The following is a 20,000-nucleotide window of genomic DNA, read 5'->3' on the forward strand; positions in this document are numbered from 1 at the left end:
CGAAAAAAAAATTTCATAGAATTCACCCCCCCCCTCCGCATCCCTGACGCAGCTTTGCGGTAAGGGGAGGGGGGTTAGTTAGCATAAAATTGTATCTTTTCTACATTGGTTTGTTATTGTTATTTTTATAATGTAATATTTCTTATATTTAAATATTATTTTATAAATTTTCTCGTTTGGTGGAGTTTAAAATAGTGTAAGTTACTGTTATAATTTACAGATTAAGTTATAATTTAAAGTTTAAGTTGCAGTTATAGTCTAATGAGTAAGATATAATGTAATAACCAAGTAACGCATTTAATACTATTACAATATTACTTTTAATAATTCTTTTTACTAACATGATACTTGAAAAAGTATATGTCAAAGTAAAACGCAAATATTTAAATATTTTAACCACTTTAATTAGTTATAGAAAACTATTTTAACTGTTCTTGCTGACGATAAAGCATGTAAAAAGCTATAAAACAACAATAAAACAAACTGTGATGGTGTTTTAACAATATAAAGAGCTTGTGTTAAAGTAAAACAACTTTACAACACTGTTTTATTGCTGTTTTACACAGGTTATAACATTAATAACATAAAACGTGTTTAAAATAAAACAAAGTAAATAAATAGAATTGTTCTAAGGGATCGTCCATAAATTATGCAATCTAAAATATAATTTGAAAGCAGAAGTAGGAGATATTAAGCTCTTTTACGCAGTTGTTTTCATTAAAATTAAATGAGCTACTTTATTTTTTTATTTAAATTAAGACTCTGCGAGGGAAAACTTTTGATTTTTTTTGTTTTGTTGATTGTGAAAGTTTGCGTTACGTAATTTATGAAGGATCTCTAATTACTAAATTAAATTATCGTAATAAAACTTTAAACTTCATATGTGCAAAAACATGCCTATAGACCATATGAGTCTATAATCTATAGACCAAACAATTAAAAAAAACAAAAAACATTAGATACCATTTGTTTTAGATATCATTTTTTGTAATTTATTGTTTCTTGATCTAGTGTACTATTAAAAAGTATTATTTAGTATAATTATTTTTTCATTCAAATGGTATTCAAGTTGATGTTTTTATTCAATTTTTTCATTCAAATTTTTTTGAAATAAATATTAAAAGAAAAAAATTTGGTTTAATAATTTTATAGCGAGGATCACTCCTGAAAGTTAAATGCATAGTTAGATATGCATTTAACTCTCAGGAGTGATCCTCACTATGCCACTGGGTACTACGGACGCTGCTGCAATTCAATTTATAATTTTTGAGTATAAAAATTCTTTTAAATTTTTCCAATGTTTTTTTATTTTAAATTTCAATTGCAAAATTATTTTAATAAGAGATTTTTAGAAAATTAAAATTCTTTTGTTCAAATAGATTTCCTTTTTAAAAAAATTGCGTATTTATAGAAAATGTTTGATCTTGATATCACTTTAAATAAAATGAAAATATAAAGAAATAATATTGTGTTTTTTTTATTCTATTTGAAGTTTTTTGTTAAAATAATTCTTAGTTAGAAGCTTTTCTTATGTGTTAACAACATAAAAGATAAAACAGAAACATTTGTATAGCTAACTTTTTGCGAGTCTTTGAGTATATTAAGTAAATTAAATAGGTGAGTAACTTAACTGGTTGTTTTGATTTTTTTTTTTTTCAAACATCTTCGCTTCCAACAAGGCTGCAAGCAGCCACTAATTAAAGTTGGAAGTTCCTGAACGAGAAAAGATGAAGATTGTAGAGCAAGATAACTATTGACAGACGACTTAAAAGATTGCAAATTATATGAATCAGGAAAGCAAGATAAAGGAAGCAGATTCCAAAGAACTGATATTCGAGGAAAAAAACTAGAGCATTTAGGAACAGACACAGAAAAAGGATGACACTTAATTGAATGACGAGTAACACGAGAATGAATTTTAGTAGATGGCACAAGAGACGCTAGCTCTTTAGAGCAGTGCCCATTATAGTATTTGTAGAAAAGAGAAAGAGAAGCAACATTATGACGATTTGATAATGGTTGGAGGTTGCCTGCAAGAGCAGGTCCAATTATGTTTACAATGCGTTTTTGCACCTTGTCTAAAAGAGAAAGGGCATCATTAGAAGATCCGCCCCAGATATGGCAACAGTATTCCATACAAGGCCGGATTTGAGATTTATAGAGATAGATAATAGAATCCGATGTAAGAAAGTGACGAGCTCAATAAAGAGATGCAACCTTAGCAGATGCTAGTTTTGCAACTGATTTGATATATGGTTTCCAAGAAAGATTAGAAGTAAGAGTTAATCCTAGAAGATGAAGAGTAGGTGACTCATCGAGTACATCACCGTTCATAAATATAGGTCTAAATTATTACGATAACGATTGGCTGAAAAAAATTGAGTTTTATCTGAATTAAAGTTCACCAGCCACTGTGACCCCCATGCTGTAGCAGAAGTGAGATCCTTTTCAAGCTCAAATTACCCCTCCAAGCAATCAGAGAGTGTTGGTTTCTTATCACGACAAGAATAAATGGTAATATCATCAGCAAACAATGCCACCTTAGATGTGAGAATATCTTGAAAATCATTAATGTATATTAAAAAAAGTATAGGGCCAAGGATAGAACCTTGAGGAACCCCTGAAGTTACAGAATAAGAAGAAGAGTATTGTCCATCGAGGACAACTTTTATGCTACGATTGGAAAGGAAGGATTCAATGATCCTAAAGATGTTGCCGGATACACCATAAGAAGAAAGCTTATGGAGAAGACCAGCATGCCAAACTTTATCAAAAGGTTTTGAAATGTCAATAGCGATGGCCTTAACCTCTCCACCTTTATCTAATGCACGATAAAACCTATCAGTTATTACTGTTTGCAAATCAGCTGTAGAACGAGAAGATCGAAATCCATATTGATGGTCAGAAAGTAAGTTATTAAATTCAAGATGAGAAATTAAGTGTTTGTTAATTAAAGATTCAAAAATCTTGCTTAAGATAGGAAGAAGACTTATGGGACGGTAGTTAGACGAATCAGGTCGCTCTCCAGAATTTTTGAAGATAGGGATAACAGAGGCCGCTTTCCAGCAGGCTGGAAAACAAGATTCTGATAAGCACTTGTTGAATAGTTTTGGGAGTATAGATGACAGCTCTGGAGAACACTTCTGCAAGACAATAACAGGTATGTTGTCCGGGCCACAAGCTGCAGAAGAGTCTAGGCAGGAAATCACTTTAGATACAGATGTTCGAGTGATATGAATGTCAAGCAATGGATCAACCTGTTTGTTGGCAATATCAGGTAGAGCGCAACTAGTGGAATCAAGAGATGATATTGATGAAAAGTTTTTAGCAAACAATTCAGCTTTGTCTTTAGGTGAGGTGACAAAGTCTGAACCATACAAGAGAGGTGGAATTATAGATTTGCCCTTATCATTGATATTATTAAAGACTCTCCAGAAGTCACGAGAGCCTAATATTTTAGAGGAGATACAAGATTTCATGACCTGAGAATAGCGGGTTTTGGCGTTAGACAAAACCTTTTTACAATTGTTTCTAGCAGTAATAAACAGATGTCTGTTTTCTGGAGAATTGTTTTGCTGATAAATATGGAAGTAACGGTTTCGATTGGCAATCGCAGCAGCACAGTGTGAGGAAAACCATGGAGGAGAGTGAGTCTTGACCTGGAATTGTTGAGAGGGAATTAAAGATTCCATTCCAGCCTGAATCCACGAAGTTATCTGTGAAGCACATTTGTTGACAGGAAGACAAAAGATTTCTACCCAAGGGCCATCACGAAGAAAATCACGGAAAGAATCCCAGTCAGCTTTACTGTAGTTGTAAGAGGTTCAATAATAGGGGGATTCAGGTGATGAAAAAGAATGAGATATTAGTTTTAGAGAGATCTAATTGTGAACAGAAGAACCTAAGGGTGAATGTGGAGAAACTGAGCACTGGCTAGGATCAGAAACAAGACATAAGTTGAGTAGAGAAGGTAGATGATTCGGGTTGTCAGGAATGGAGTTGGAAAGTTGACTATTTAAGTTAAGGATTGAGAAAGACAAAAGTTGGGGGCCCTAATGTCTGCAGAGTCACTGACACTAGAGCCATGCCATTTAGAGTGGTGAGCATTAAAGTCACTGACAACAACTATATTAGCTGATGGATTAAAAGAGAGGGCATGGTCAATATGATCAGAAATAAGTCAAAAAGAGTGCAATCTTGAGATAAAGGAGAGCGATATAGAACAAAGAGAAAAGCAATAGAGTGAAGTGGTGCTAAACGAAAGCACATGAAAGAATAGTCTGTGGATTCAAACTAAGTTTCACGGCAAATGGGTGAATTCTTACAAATGTAAATGTCGAGGCCAAGCATGTGACTATTGGAGTCTTTACGAATTAGAGGAAGATAACCATCAACACTAAGATCACAAGATGAGACAGTCGAACTCAAATTAGTCTCACAAAGAGCAAGTAGGTCTGGTGAACTTTGCAAGAGATAAGACTCAACAGAAGAAAAGTTACTTCGAAGGCCACGAATATTAGTGAATGATAGGTTTAGAGAACTTGGTGATGATGATGGTTTTTTGTGTTTTATACTTTTCGGTACTTTATTCTTTTTAAATTAGATTGAAGAACTTGACTCAAAGCATAGATAGTACTCAGAACACCGTTTATTAGCCCAGCAATTGCCTCATTTCTACTAATAAACCCTAAGCCATAACAAAGGGAACCAAATGTGGCCTCCGCAATTCACACCAAAAGTACAAACAGGAACACCATCCATGCGCAACATGGCACTATTAATACTTTGATATTTTTCAGCTGTTTATGGAATCAGCCTCTCTGAGTGCTACCACAGAGTTCGGGAAACCTGACTACCAGCAATGTATTAAAAATACATCTGCTCCAGCCTAATAAATGAAGAAGTGGTGCGAGGCTGGTCAACAGATAGAATCTGTTTACCCCTTAAGTCTTTGCCTAGGAGGCCTTCTACAAGACAGTAGCCTGGTGCATTTAACATCTGCCCAAGATGAGTATTTTTATTGAGACACCATCTCTAGCTTTTACTCAACCAAGAGTCCCAAGGCAAGGGGTGTTTTTAATCAGAGTTGACATCTCCTAGCCTTTGCCTTAAAAGGTGTATCCTACAAGGCAGCAGGACATGAAGAAGATTGTACTGGGTTAAATGTTACCAGTAGCAGGATAACCTGATCTGATTTAGGTAAATTTACTGCGATGAACTTTATCTATTCAGTAAATCAACTTAAAACTTTAAAATATTGTTGGCTTCCAGGCAGTGAATTAGGTCATATAAAACATAGAAACAAGGTTGGCAATCTTTTGCTCGTCTTAATCACTTTACAATCATGAAAATATTTTAATTTAGAAATGTCTGTTAATGTTAGTTATATTGTGAGAAAATATAATTTTTTGATCAATTTCATGATTTTTATTATAATTTTTGTTAAAACCAATATAAATTAATTTTTAGATAACAGATCATTTGGGTAAAGCAAAGTTAGACTTGATAATAGCATATACTGCAAATTCGCTGTTTTGGAGTAAGTTATTTGAGTTCTTTTTGCATAGCATGTTGATTTTATTAGGGATGAAAGATATTTATGTGAATAATTGCCATAAATCAAATAAAAATTTTAAATTAAGAATATAAATAAATGCTAATTAACTTTGTTATTAGAAAAAAAAATTTTTTAAATGACTTTGATTTTTAAATTGAATCAAAAAAAAAAGTTACAGTGAAACCAAATATGTTTAAAACATAAAATTATTATGACGAATTTTATGTCAAAAAATTAAAAAATCATTTACCAAAACAAAAAAATTGTACTATTCTTAAACTTCGAAAGAAAGTAAAGTGCACATATAAATTTATTTTAACATCATAAATTCACATATTGAGAAAAATTTATAATTTTTGTTCTTCTAGTTAATTAAAATGAGGTCGTTCTGAATCTGTTGGTAATAAAAAATTCTGGTGTGTGGTTCGATTTATAAAGAACCCAAAAAAAAAACCCATAAAAAAATCCAGAAAAAACACATCTTTCGTTAAAATTTTTTTGTTTTTTTTTTTTGTTGTTCTTTAGGAGTTGTGTTGAGGAAAAAAAAATTCATGCATTTTTTGAATAATCATAAGGAAAAGTAATTTTTATGCAGGGGCTCACCCTCCTGTCTATCAGAGATTGCTAGATATTTATGAAAAATTCCAAAATAGGCTTAAAACGGCTGCAATGGTACCAGCAAAAAAGTTTTAAAACAGTTTTTACATAAAAAATTATGATTAAATATTTTGAAGTTTTATAACCAACCAAAAAAAAAAATTTTATACATTTTCGGAAGAAATACAAAAAAAGTAGTTATTTGATGAAGTTTGCCTTGTGGCAATCAGGGACTGCTGGGAATTTCCAAAAATTTCTAAAACAGGTTTAAAATGAGGGAATGGTGCCAGTTGGACCTGAAACTTTCGGCAAAAAAATTATTAAAAATTTAAAAAATTGTTAACCCCTTAAGGACCGATATTTTTTCAAATAAATGCACCAAAAAAATCAATTTTTTTTATGCTTAGAACTTAGATATTGACATATTAAGAATTAAAAAAAGTCTGTTATAAATCTAAATATTATTAATTTGATTGATTCTTAGTTGATTTAATATAATAATATTGTTATAAGATTATTTTCACGAATTATTTCAGGCTAATACATAATATAAACGTAAAATATGTGACCACCCAAGTTATCTCGGGTTTGGTCTTTTTAGACCATATAGCATGACCCGAGATATCTCGGGCCTGGTCTTTAAGGGGTTAAAAAAGCTAAGACCAACAAGTCTTGCCTTTTTCGATAGTTCTAGAAAATTAAAAAAATATATTTTCATAAAGTTATTAGAAATATGTTCAAAAAAAAAATTCAATGGCTCAGAATTGGTTCAATAAATATTAAATAAAATTATGAATTAACTTCATAATTTTATTCAAAATTTAAATGTGGAGATGAAATTAAATGTTATTTTATTTCATCTGCACATTTAAAGTATTTTTTGATAATATATTTATAACTCATATCTGCTTTATAGTCAGTTATGATTCTAAAAAAATGACTGTAATGTTTATCGTTGATGTCACTTTTTTCAAAATTTTCTTTTGACTCAAGCAGTCTTTGTTCTATTAACACTATATTATTGTTTTGATCATTGATTTTTCTAAAATAGTTTTTCAGTTGAGCCTAATACATTTTTATTGGGTTGAGTTCACTATGAAAGTTAGGAATATGGATTATTTTTACATCTATCCTGTATTTTTTAATGTGCTCTTTAACTATCTCATCTAACTTTGATCTTTTTTGTAAAAGCTAAATGAGATGATGTTTTTATTCTTAAGTCAGCAAGAAGAATGTCTGAGATTTTCATGTGTAAGCCAATAATTTCTAATCCTTTGTATAACAAGAATAAGCCTTTAGAAACACCGTTGGGATCAAAACAGTTAACTATCTTTTTGACACCTTCCTTGAGCCATTTTAATTGTTTTACTGGACAAGGTGTACTAGGTGATTTACCAAACATACTTACATCTAGTAACGCTTTTATATGTGTGGTTGTATTGTCAACAAGAATATCAATTCGAAAATTTACTGACTTAATTATTACGCTATATCTCAGTAGAATTAGAAGTCGCGTGAACTGAATAAGAATTGCTACTGTCTTTTTCAGGCGTGGTAATACTTGTTGCTGTTTGAGGAACTCAGTTTTATTTATTAGTTGCGTTTCCTCATCTACAGCTTCTTTTTTTTTTAATTCATTTAAATAAAAAGTTGTTAATTTTGGATGGCACGCTATAAAATTACTCAATATTCTACTGATTCCTCTTGCTTTATTAAACATTTGATTATAGAATGCATGGACCCATTAGGTAACTTAGTATCATCCAAGCGCAGCCTACTTTCATCATGAGCCATAACTATTCTCGTAGTTTGAATGTCTGGAATGCTCCAATCGCATTTAGAAGTTATTGATTTTAAAAACATTTTCTTTATGTTGTCAGCAAAGTAGTTTTGCAGACAACATAACCAATGATTTTCTATAAGCTACAGTGCCTTTTTTTTCATGCCAATTAACAAACGGACGAACTATTGATGAACTAGACGATGCTATTTTTTCTAACTAAAGAGTAAGTTTTAAATTGCTTTATAGCTTTCACTATACTGTGATTTTTTGCCTTCTTTTGGTTCAATTTTTACCGTCAGAGAATCTTTTGATTTTGACCCTTCTAAAAAAGCACCAACTTCTTTTCGGATGATTTCAATGCTAAATCAACTGTTTTTCTGAGAAACTTTATCAATGATGAAAGCGTAAGTATGTTCTGTTAAATTTAAATTATCTTCAAACATTCAATTGAGGTGATTTTCACCTTGATTGTCAGAAAGTAGAATCTCTTCTCCATTAATCAATGTAAAACAGTATTTCTGTGCAGTTGTATAAGTTAATGTTCCTAAACTCTACATGGTTCTGTTTATTTGGATACGTTGGAACTTTGGTAGTGCAATAAATCCCATAAAACTTCCAAGACTAAATAATCGTTCCATTTTAAATTCCCGATTTCTTTCTCGCATAGCATTTGTAACCATATTGAGATAAAGTTTGCTCAAATCTTCAGTATTATGTTATTCTTTCTCCAAATCGAAAATTTTAAAACATTTTTTTAGATATTGACCTTATCTTCTGAACTCTAGTATGAGTTCAGAAGATAGGGTCAATATCTAAAAAAGAATAGGTGTTTTATTTTCATTTCATTAAGGTGTTGATTATGCATATTTAGAAGAGTCATTTAAAATTGAATTGAAAGGCAAATTTTTTTTTAAAATGCTGACTATACCTCATAAACTTTTTTTAAAATGCTGACTATATATAAAAATACATTCGCATAATTTGAAATTTGCATATTTATTATATAATTGCCAAAAAGCTTATATTTATAATTGTTTTTTTTTTCAACATAACATTTTGCATATAAGTGTTTAATTTGAATGTGTCATCAACTTTATCATTAAGCTAAATGGTGTAGTTTTAGGTTTATTCAAAAGTTTCAATGACTTTGTTAAAAGTCATTAGTTTTTAGCATGAATTTTTTCAGGCCTAAATATTAATATATCTAAGAAATCAATTAAAGTTAAATAGGGAATTAATTATGAATAATTTTTTTGAAACTCATAGTTATATAATTTAAATTTTATTAAATTTTAAAATAGGAATCATATTTTTTGGCCAAAAACTATATTATTTTATTAAAAAATTGCTTCATATCTTTGCTACTAGCACCATTACCCTCCTTTTAAACCTGTTTTAAAATTTTTCGGATATTGTCAGCGGTCCCTAATAAGCCACATGGCAAACCTTATCAAGTAATTACTTTTTTCTTGTATTTCTTCCAAAAATGTATAAAACTTAATAAAAATGTTTTTCGGTTAGGCAATTATAGAACTAAAAGGAAATAAAAAGAAAATTTTAAAAATTTAACAATATTATTTTTTTAAATTAATTTAATTTTATAGGTTTTTGTTCATAAAATAAATTTTTTTTAATTTTTCATTATAATTTATAATTTTTCATAAATACCTAGTTGTCCCTGAAAGACATTAGCTGAGCCCAACAATTATTTTTCCTTATAATCATTCAAAAAATGCATTAATTTTGTTTTCTTCCAACGCAATTCCTAAAGAACAAAAAGAAAACAAAACAAAAATAAAAAATTTTTAACAAGAAATGTGTTTTTTTGTGTTTTTAGGATCAAAATTTATCGTCTTAAATACACGGAAAAAAGTTTTTTGTTATTATTATTTTTAACACAAATTTATTAAAAAATTATCAATTTTTTAAAAGTTATAGCCTTAAAAAGGCCTTTACCCTAAATGAGTCATAATATTGGATTTATTTTATTTATCATTTGGATATAATTGTCATGAGAATATCAATTGTAAAATGCAAATTCATATTGTGAGTATTAATTAGTGTAAAATATAATTGAGATTGTATTTATTTAGACAATAAGATAAAAAAATTATTATTAACAAATTGCTTGTGGGTACATTTCGCAGGGGCTTTGCAAGAGTAAATAAAAAGTTAATTTAAAATTTAAAATGATTTTTTTTTCAACACTAAAATACAGATGAAATACAGAAATACAGAAAAAATATACCATGTTGTTACACTAACCCATAGTACAGGACAAGCGCTAAAGTAACAACCTTCAGAAAATGTACTAGTATGTGTCCTGCATGTAATGTGGTTAGTAAAGTTAAAAAAAAAATTAAGTAAGGAGAATTGAGCAGCTGTGCTAGCGCTTGCCTCAGAAACTATGGATCCATTGTTCAAACCCTACCTCTGGGCAAGTTTTGCGACACCAGTTAGGAAGGAGGTGTGAACTTTCAATAGAATGCTCATCCGCAGTGCTCTGTGATAAGACCATAAGGACTTTTTGGGGCACCTAAATTAATTAAAAAAAAAAAAAAGAATTTGCAATATTTAAATGTTTTTTTCTGTTAAAACGGATTTTAGATTTTTTTTTAATATTCAACAAAAAAGCTGTTATTTTTTAACATTCTGTTTTTTTTTGTAACATTCAATCTGTTCCAAGGTACATTGGATTTCATCCAAAATAAGACTTAACCAAGTTTTTTAAACTTCTAAGCCCCTCTGCCAATAGTTTTATGTTAATTGGTAATGTACCCATGTACTCATCATAATTTTTCAGGATTTTCCTGGAAGCATTCCTGTTGTTCTGGACTTCTTTTGAAATGTTCAGAATTATTGAAACTTTAGCACCTTCATTTTCACCACTTTATTTCTCTATATAATTATAAATATGATTATCTGTTTCCTTTATCAGGTGTAACTCAGGTGGAAAAAGGAAATCTATTACTATTACTATTCTTATAATAGTAGTTGCTGGTTTCTGCATGTATCAATGGAGAATTACTAAAATTGCTAAAATCTTTAGCATTACGTTTGATTAAACCTGATTGAGAGTTTTTTGATTTGCCGCTCTAAAAAACCAAAAGTTCTAAACTTCTCTTCTTTAATTCATTTTTTTTCCATTTACATATATAGCAAAGTTGTTGCTATATAGCAGTTAAATATAAAATAGCAGTTAAAGATAAAACACTTTAATTGACAAAGTTTAAGATCAACTACAAATGAATGTTTTATTTTATCTAAATTAAGACTGTTCATTAATATAGAAATGTTGAACATTTGGAACTAAAGCTATTAAATAAAAAGTTTTTACAGAACCTTCTTTATGCTTTGAATTCTGAAGTTCTTCATAAGTATGAATTGTTTTTTTTTTGTCTTTATGATTATTTACTTTCTCAACTTCTAAACCTTCAATCTCATAATCTGATAATAGGTTCAAGCAGATATAAAAGCTAAAAAATATATTTTTACAAAATGTTGTACATTTTATTTTAGCCTTAGCTGAATCAAATGTACTAAAACATATTTGGAATGAGATAGAAAAATGCCAACATATTTTGTTTACTAGAAAGCCTCTTCCTCCATTAATACCGAGTTTGACTATTTGAGTGATTAGGTTCTTCTTTAACCACAATAAGCAACTTATCAAACTCCTCAATATCTGCTTACAGGGAATTATTTATAAAAAAAGGTTTCATCATGTTTTAAAATGATGTTAGTAATCCAACGATGTATGACAATGTTCAGGGTCAAATTACAAAACTTTAAAGGTTTCTGTGAGTAAATTTAAAAAAAATATTTTTATACATTTGAAATATTTTAATTTACAATTAAATATTTAATGATTACTATCTAAAACTAAAGAGAAAAGCATTAAAAATTCAGAGAATAGAAAAAAAATCAAGAAAATAAAATAAGTTACAATAAAAATAAATTTTTTTTAATAAAGTAAATAAAATCTTTCTAATCACTAAATTTTTTAAGTTTTTAATAATAATATAAAGGAAACTGTTTTTTTTTTACTATTTGCAGTATACCTAATAGGCTTATAAAAACAATTTGGAGAATAGAGCTTGCAGAATGTGAATGATTTGTACACAACCTAAATGCTACACCATACTAAGCTGCGCACTCTTACTAAAAAAAGAAATGGGTTATTAATCCTAGAACAAGAATCCAAGAATTTTGAATTAATTTTTACACAAGACATCATTTATTTATTTTTGTGCTTTTTTTAAAAAAAAGTTTAAATATTTAGAAAACCAAAGTTTTTTTCTTCTTTTTCAAAATAGCTTCAAAATTTTTCAAAATGGTTTTAGGAGAAAAATCTGAGGGGTCATAGTTTTCGTCATGCAATATTTAACCATTTTTGATCTCCTACCCTTGTCTCAACATGGTGATTCTTTAGTAAAAAGTCCCGTACTAGTTGTTACAATACTACTAGTCACCCCCTCTCCCACATCCCCCCAGTCTGTTTTTTATACAGTTAACACTAGTAAAAATGGATTATCTATCTAAAACAACGTCAATTTAGAACAAGAAACATAATATGCCAATCTTTTTTTCTTTGCTCTTTTAATTTATTTTTGTCAAACAAAATTCAGTTCAATTTAAAATTCATTAATCAGCAGAGTAAGTGAAATGGAACTTGACTATTTTCTTTTTCCATTTTTATTTTATCTTTAATATCAATATTTGATTGGTTTTAAGAAGAAATCTATAAGTAAATTTATAAATATATCTATAAATTTATAAGTTAGAAATAGTCTTGCATTATTAGCTTTTTTCTCAAATGACCTTGTTTAACAAGGTTTGTGTTTTGCGGTTTAGATTTAAGCTTTGCATTAGTGTATTACTTTTGTATAAATAAAAAGAGCTCTCATAACATAGTCTCTAAATACCTTTTGTCATACAGGCAAATCGAGTTTATTGTTCTGATTTAGGGTTTGTAAATTTACAGACTTTTTCATTTACCTTTGATTTAGTAAGGGTCTCCATAAAGTACATATACAGGTATGGGGGGAGGTAGTGTTACTGTAAAACGTACAAATGAGTACAAGAATTATGGGGTATCAAAAGAAACAAACAAGTACAAGATGTATGGGGTGTCAAAGAAAGTTAGTACATATGCAATTTACTATCTCTTGTTCTCTAATTCTCCTTAAAACTTTATTTATTTTTTTGTTTTTAATGTTATGTTGTGGATAGAGAAGGGTTGGTTTTATAATATATAATGCATATGTACGCAGAGGAAGGAGGGGGGGGTGTCAAGTGGTACAGTATCGTAGTGGTACAGTACATATTATATGAACAATGCTATTTAAAACTCTTTAGTAAAAAGTCTTTGACTTTTTACTAAAGAGTTTTTAATAGCATTTTTTGTTTCAAATAAATTTTTAGAATGTTCAAAATATCCAATTTTATATTGGGGAAGCAGAATATTATCGAAAAAAAATTGCTCAAAAAACGGATTAATATCAAAAAAAATTTAATCAAAACGTTTTTTTGGGGTTAATATCAAAAACTAATTTTAAGGAATTAATTAAAAAAAAAAAAAAAATTGAAATTCATATAGAAGGAATAATGTCAACAATATATGGAATAATATCGAAGGAATAATGTCAACAATATATGGAATAATATCGAAGGAATAATGTCAACAATATATGGAATAATATCGGAGGAATAATGTCAACAATATATGGAATAATATCGAAGGAATAATGTCAACAATATATGGAATAATATCGGAGGAATAATGTCAACAATATATGGAATAATATCGAAGGAATAATGTCAACAATATATGGAATAATATAGAAGGAATAATGTCAACAATATATGGAATAATATAGAAGGAATAATGTCAACAATATATAGAAATTTTGCTATTATAGCTATTGATTTAATGATTATGGAAAATAAATATTGGTTTCCATTTAATATATCAATTCTAATTTAGAACAAAATGTTGTTTTTAATTCAATAACATTCTTTTTAATTTTAATACTATTCTGTTATGATTATTTCTATCTTATTTCTTTTCATTTAATTTTGAGCCTAATTATAATTAGCATTTTCAATATAATTCTATAATAAGGGATTTTGATATTATTACACCATTTTGATACAGTTGCTGTTTCATTTTCCAGCTTTTCTCGATTTCGATACTGTTACAACTACCCGTTATATCTTCTAATCAAGATCTAATTTTAGTGTAAATTAGTCTCCAGCTCCTGAAAATACTCTTTCAGGTTCAACACTTGTAGGACAAATAAATGTTGGATAAATGGTCATTAAATAATAAAAAAGTTTGCCTCGTTGAAATCACTCTAATTCTTTTATTATTGACTCTTTCTTTTCTTTTGAAACAGTTATCTTTAGTTTTTCTTTTTTTTGAATAAGAAGATGAAGTTTTTTCTTCATAAAAAAGTCAGCATTTGATTTAATAGTAATGATTTTTTAAATCCAAATCCAATTTGTTTTAGTTTCTTTGACTTCTATTGCTAGATTCTGCATTATTGTGCAAAATTCTACTATAACAACAATACTTTTAATAGTTGCAACTGGTGATATTAAAATTGTCTTAATTGTCTTTTATTTTGAGAATTATGTTTTTCTTACTTTAACATAACATATTAATTCTTTTTTTAGTGTAATGCTTAAAAGTGTTTTCATTATTCAATTCATCTTGTATAAGGTTTAATGTAAGATTGACTATATAGTGTTTCAAGGGCCAACTTAATAGGTTGCAAATTTGATATTGTGGCAGTAATTTTAATTTTCTTTCATTAAAATCTGTCAAACTTTTCAGAGTAGCATCATAAATTTTCCACCATGCCTAATAAATTATTCCATCTAGTTTTACAGTCCAAAAAAAGAGAAAATTTAAATCATCAGTGGTACAAATTTTATTAAAAGGAATGTCATCTTCTGCAATCATTCCTTTTTTGTGTGTGTGTGCATTGTTTGTGTGTGGTAATATCCCTTTTTTCTGAAGATGACAAGCAAAAAATTTTTCAAAAACTTTTTAATTGTTTCTGTTACTCTCTGTTGCAGTGTCAAAAATTTATTGTTTTTTAATTTCATTTAATAAAAATAACATTTAAATTTTTTTTGTGCTATTTGCTGAACTCAAATTTGTGAGACTAATTTGAATTCGGCTGTCCCATCTTGTGATCTTAGTGTTGATGGTTATCATCCTCTAATTCGTAAAGACTCCAATAGTCACATGCTTGGCCTCGGCATTTACATTCGTAAGAATTCACCCATTTGTCATGAAACTAGGTTTGAATCCACAGACTATTTCATGTGCTTTCGTTTAGCATCACTTCACTCTATTGCCTTTCTCTTTGTTCTATATCGCTCTCCTTCATCTCAAGACTGCACTCTTTTTGATGTTATTTCTGATCATATTGACCAAGCCCTCTCTCTTTATCCATCAGCTAATATAGTTGTTGTTGGTGACTTTAATGCTCACCACTCTGAATGGCTTGGCTCTAGTGTCAGTGACATTCAGGCATTAAAGCCCTCAACTTTTGCCTTTCTCAATTCCAAATCAAATAGTCAACTTTCCAACTCGCTTTCCTGACAACCCGAATCATCTACCTTCTCTACTCGACTTATGTCTTGTTTCTGATCCTAGTCAGTGCTCAGTTTCTCCACATTCACCCTTAGGTTCGTCTGATCACAGTTTGATCTCTTTAAAACTAAAATCTCATTCTTCTTCATCAACTGAATCCCCCTATTATCGAACCTCTTACAACTACAGTAAAGCTGACTGGGATTCTTTCCGTGATTTTCTTCGTGATGGCCCTTGGGTAGAAATCTTTTGTCTTCCTGTCAACAAATGTGCTTCATAGATAACTTCGTGGATTCAGGCTGGCATGGAATCTTTTATTCCCTCTCGACGATTCCAGGTCAAGCCTCACTCTCCTCCATCTTCCTCACACTGTGCTGCTGCGATTGCCAATCGAAACCATTACTTCCATATATATCAGCAAAACAATTCTCCAGAAAACAGACGTCTGTTTATTACTACTAGAAACAATTGTAAAAAGGTTTTGTCTAACGCCAAAACCCGCTATTCTCAGGTCATGAAATCTCATTTCAAAAATTAGGCTCTCGTGACTTCTGGAGAGTCTTTAATAATATCAATGATAAGGGCAAATCTATAATTCCACCTCTCTTGTATGGTTCAGACTTTGTCACCTCACCTAAAGACAAAGCTGAATTGTTTGCTAAAAACTTTTCATCAATATCATCTCTTGATTCCACTAGTTGCGCTCTACCTGATATTGCCAACAAACAGGTTGATCCATTGCTTGACATTCATATCACTCCAGCATCTGTATCTAAAGTGATTTCCTGCCTAAACTCTTCTACAGCTTGTGGCCCGGACAACATACCTGTTATTGTCTTGCAGTAGTGTTCTCCGGAGTTGTCATCAATACTCACAAACTATTCAACAAGTGCTTATCAGAGTCTTGTTTTCCAGCCTGCTGGAAAGCGGCCTCTGTTATCCCTATTTTCAAAAGTTCTGGTGAGCGATCTGATTCGTCTAACTACCGTCCCATAAGTCTTCTTCCTATCATAAGCAAGGTTTTTGAATCTTTAATTAACAAACAGTTAATTTCTCATCTTGAATCTAATAACTTACTTTCTGACCATCAATATGGATTTCGATCTTCTCGTTCTACAGCTGATTTGGTAACAGTAATAACTGACAGGTTTTATCGTGCATTAGATGAAGGTGGAGAGGTTAAGGCCATTGCTCTTGACATTTCAAAAGCTTTTGATAAAGTTTGGCATGCTGGTCTTCTCCATAAGCTTTATTCTTATGGTGTATCTGGCAACATCTTTAGGATCATTGACTCCTTCCTTTCCAATAGTAGCATAAAAGTTGTCCTCGATGGACAACACTCTTCTTCTTATTCTGTAACTTCAGGGGTTCCTCAAGGTTCTATCCTTGGCCCTGAACTCTTTTTAATTTACATTAACGATCTTCCAGATATTCTGACATCTAAGGTGGCATTGTTTGCAGATGATACTACCATTTATTCTTGTCGTGATAAGAAACCAACACCCTCTGATTGCTTGGAGGGGGCATTTGAGCTTGAAAAGGATCTCACTTCTGCTACAGCATAGGGCTCACAGTGGCTGGTGAACTTTAATTCAGATAAAAGTCAATTTTTTTTCAGCCAATCGTTATCGCAATAATTTAGATCTTCCTATATTTATAAACAGTGATGTACTCGATGAGTCACCTACTCTTCATCTTCTAGGATTAACTCTTACTACCAATCTTTCTTGGAAACCATATATCAAATCAGTTGCAAAATTAGCATCTGCTCAGGTTGCATCTCTTTATCGAGCTCGTCACTTTCTTACTTTGAATTCTATTCTCTATCTCTATAAATCTCAAATCCGGCCTTGTATGGAATACTGTTGCCATATCTGGGGCGGTTCTTCCAATGATGCCCATTCTCTTTTAGACAAGGTGCAAAAACCCATTGAAAACATAGTTGGACCTGCTCTTGCAGTCAACCTCCAACCATTATCACTTCGTCGTAATGTTGTTTCTCTTTCTCTTTTCTACAAATACTATAATGGACACTGCTCTAAAGAGCTAGCGTCTCTTGTGCCATCTACTAAAATTCATTCTCGTGTTACTCGTCATTCAATTAAGTGTCATCCTTTTTCTGTGACTGTTCCTATGTGCTCCAAAAGCGCTTATTCGTCTAGTTTTTTTCCTCAAACATCAGCTCTTTGGAATTCGCTTCCTTCATCTTGCTTTCCTGATTCATATAATTTGCAATCTTCTAAGTCGTCCGTCAATCGTTATCTTGCTCTACAATCTTCATCTTTTCTCTTACAGTAACTTCCAACTTTAATTAGTGGCTGCTTGCAGCCTTGTTGGAAGCGAAGATGTTTAAAAAAAAAAAAAAAAATTTAAAAAGTACACATGGATTATAGTAAGTAATGTTATTAACAAGAAAGGTAAAAATAATTCAGGTAGAATTTAAACATGGTTGTTTAGAGTTTTGCTCTATAAAAAAAGCTTACACATATCTTTAAATTATTATCATAAATTTTAAGGCATAAAAGATATTTTTTTGGCTATAATTTTTTTTTACCCAGTTTTTTTTATATATAAAATGAAAATCATTTTGTCTTAAACAAATTTTGAAATTAATTTTTGAAAGCTACTTTTTTTTAATTCAGTGTTTTTTTATTTCAAATAACACAACCAAGGTTGTGGAACAAACATTTTAATTTCTGGGTTTAGTTTAGAGAACTCTCTCACTCACTCACTCTCTCTCTCTCTCTCTCTCTCTCTCTCTCTCTCTCTCTCTTCTATATATATATATATATATATATATATATATATATATATATATATATATATATATATATATATATATATATATATATAGTTCTATAGTTGTTAGTTCTATAGTACGGAAGGAAAAAAATGATATATATATATAAATAAATATATATATATATATATGTATATATATATATAAATAAATAAATATATATATATATATATGTATATATATATATATATGTATATGAGTATATATATATATATATATATATATATATATATATATATATATATATATATATATATATATATATATATATAAATAAATAAATATATAAATATATAAATATATATATATATATATATATATATATATATATATTTATATATATGTATATATATATATATATATATATATATATTTATATAAACTGTCTTGATATATATGACTTAAAGTGTATCAGAACAGTGCTGACCAAAGTTTACAAAAGTAATGTATTTAGCTCTTTAGTTTATAAATGTAAACACAAAAACATTTTATTGTTTTGTTTTTAATAACTTAATTTTTTTTAGCTTATTTAGTAACTCAGGGGATCGATCCAAAGAATCATCCGATCAAAGATGAGCTTGTATATAACCAATTATTAATTTTTGTTGTTGTTTGTTAAAAAATTTTAATAATCATTAGTTAAAATAATAAATAATACCTTAATGAAGATGTTTTTGCTTAAGAAAAATTTTGAGATTTTGAACCCAAATAATAACAATAAATTTAGAAAAACAAACTTTTAATGGACAATTTTCTTTTTTTTTAACTTAAGTTTTTCTTCTTGGTGCACCATGGTCTACTATAGTGACAGGCCGAGTAAACATGACTGACATAGCCAGCAATCATTAGCAGTAATATCAATATTCTAACAAAGAATAATTCTAACAAGAAGTACCTTTTGTTAGATTTTTTATTCCGTGACCTTGTTTTTCAGGAGCCATGTTTTCAACCATATTGAAGTTTAAAAGAAAATTCAATCGTTTATCATTGTTTGATTAAAAAACAACACGAACATCAGCAAAAGATTTTTATCTCTAGTACAAATATCTTGATAAAGTCCTAGTCCTTTTTTAACAATTTTTAAAATTTGATAAAAACAGATTAATAAAACTGTGGTGTTGTCAACATTTTTATGGATGGATGAGTTTTTAAAACAGCTACAGTTTCAATAAATTTAATCCTTAGTAGAATAATCTGTCTTTGAGAAATAAAACAATTTTCAAATAGCATCTTTAAAAATTTATTATCTCCAACATTTCTAGCTTAAGATGACAACTTTGTCATCAGAGATATACATGGTAGTTCATAGTCATCCCATAATCGAGAGTAAAAAGTTCTTGACAATGAAAAGTAATCAATTGCCCAGGCAACCATAGGAGAATACTTTTTTTCACCAATAAACATTAAGAAGTTTATACTTAACATCTGTTCAATAATAATACTTTTCTTGTGATCAATTGGTAAAGTTGGTAATAGATCAATTGGAACTCAGATAGTGTATTGCAGCATGGAGATGACTAATACAGTCAATAATATTCATATGGTTTTAAGAAAAAAGGTTTTATGGTGCATTTAATACAACAGTGATAGTTATCAAAAGATAAATCATTTTTTATTTTAAAGATAAACTTTAGAACACCCAAGTTGTCCAATATAT

At 29.5% G+C, this 20,000-nt stretch overlaps 1 long non-coding RNA gene across 2 annotated transcripts in view; it reads left to right on the forward strand.

Moving 5' to 3' along the window:
• The window catches only part of LOC105849354 (nuclear nucleic acid-binding protein C1D), a 26,824-nt gene that overhangs the window by 2,764 nt on the left and 4,060 nt on the right, over positions 1–20,000 (forward strand). For both annotated transcript variants that reach the window (XR_010640904.1, XR_010640905.1), the window contains exons 2-3: positions 5,470–5,539; positions 18,868–18,923. This is a non-coding gene — a long non-coding RNA (nuclear nucleic acid-binding protein C1D). The remainder of the gene's footprint in view (positions 1–5,469; positions 5,540–18,867; positions 18,924–20,000) is intronic.

Source organism: Hydra vulgaris, chromosome 09 (genome assembly GCF_038396675.1).
Source record: "Hydra vulgaris chromosome 09, alternate assembly HydraT2T_AEP".
NCBI lineage: Eukaryota > Metazoa > Cnidaria > Hydrozoa > Anthoathecata > Hydridae > Hydra > Hydra vulgaris.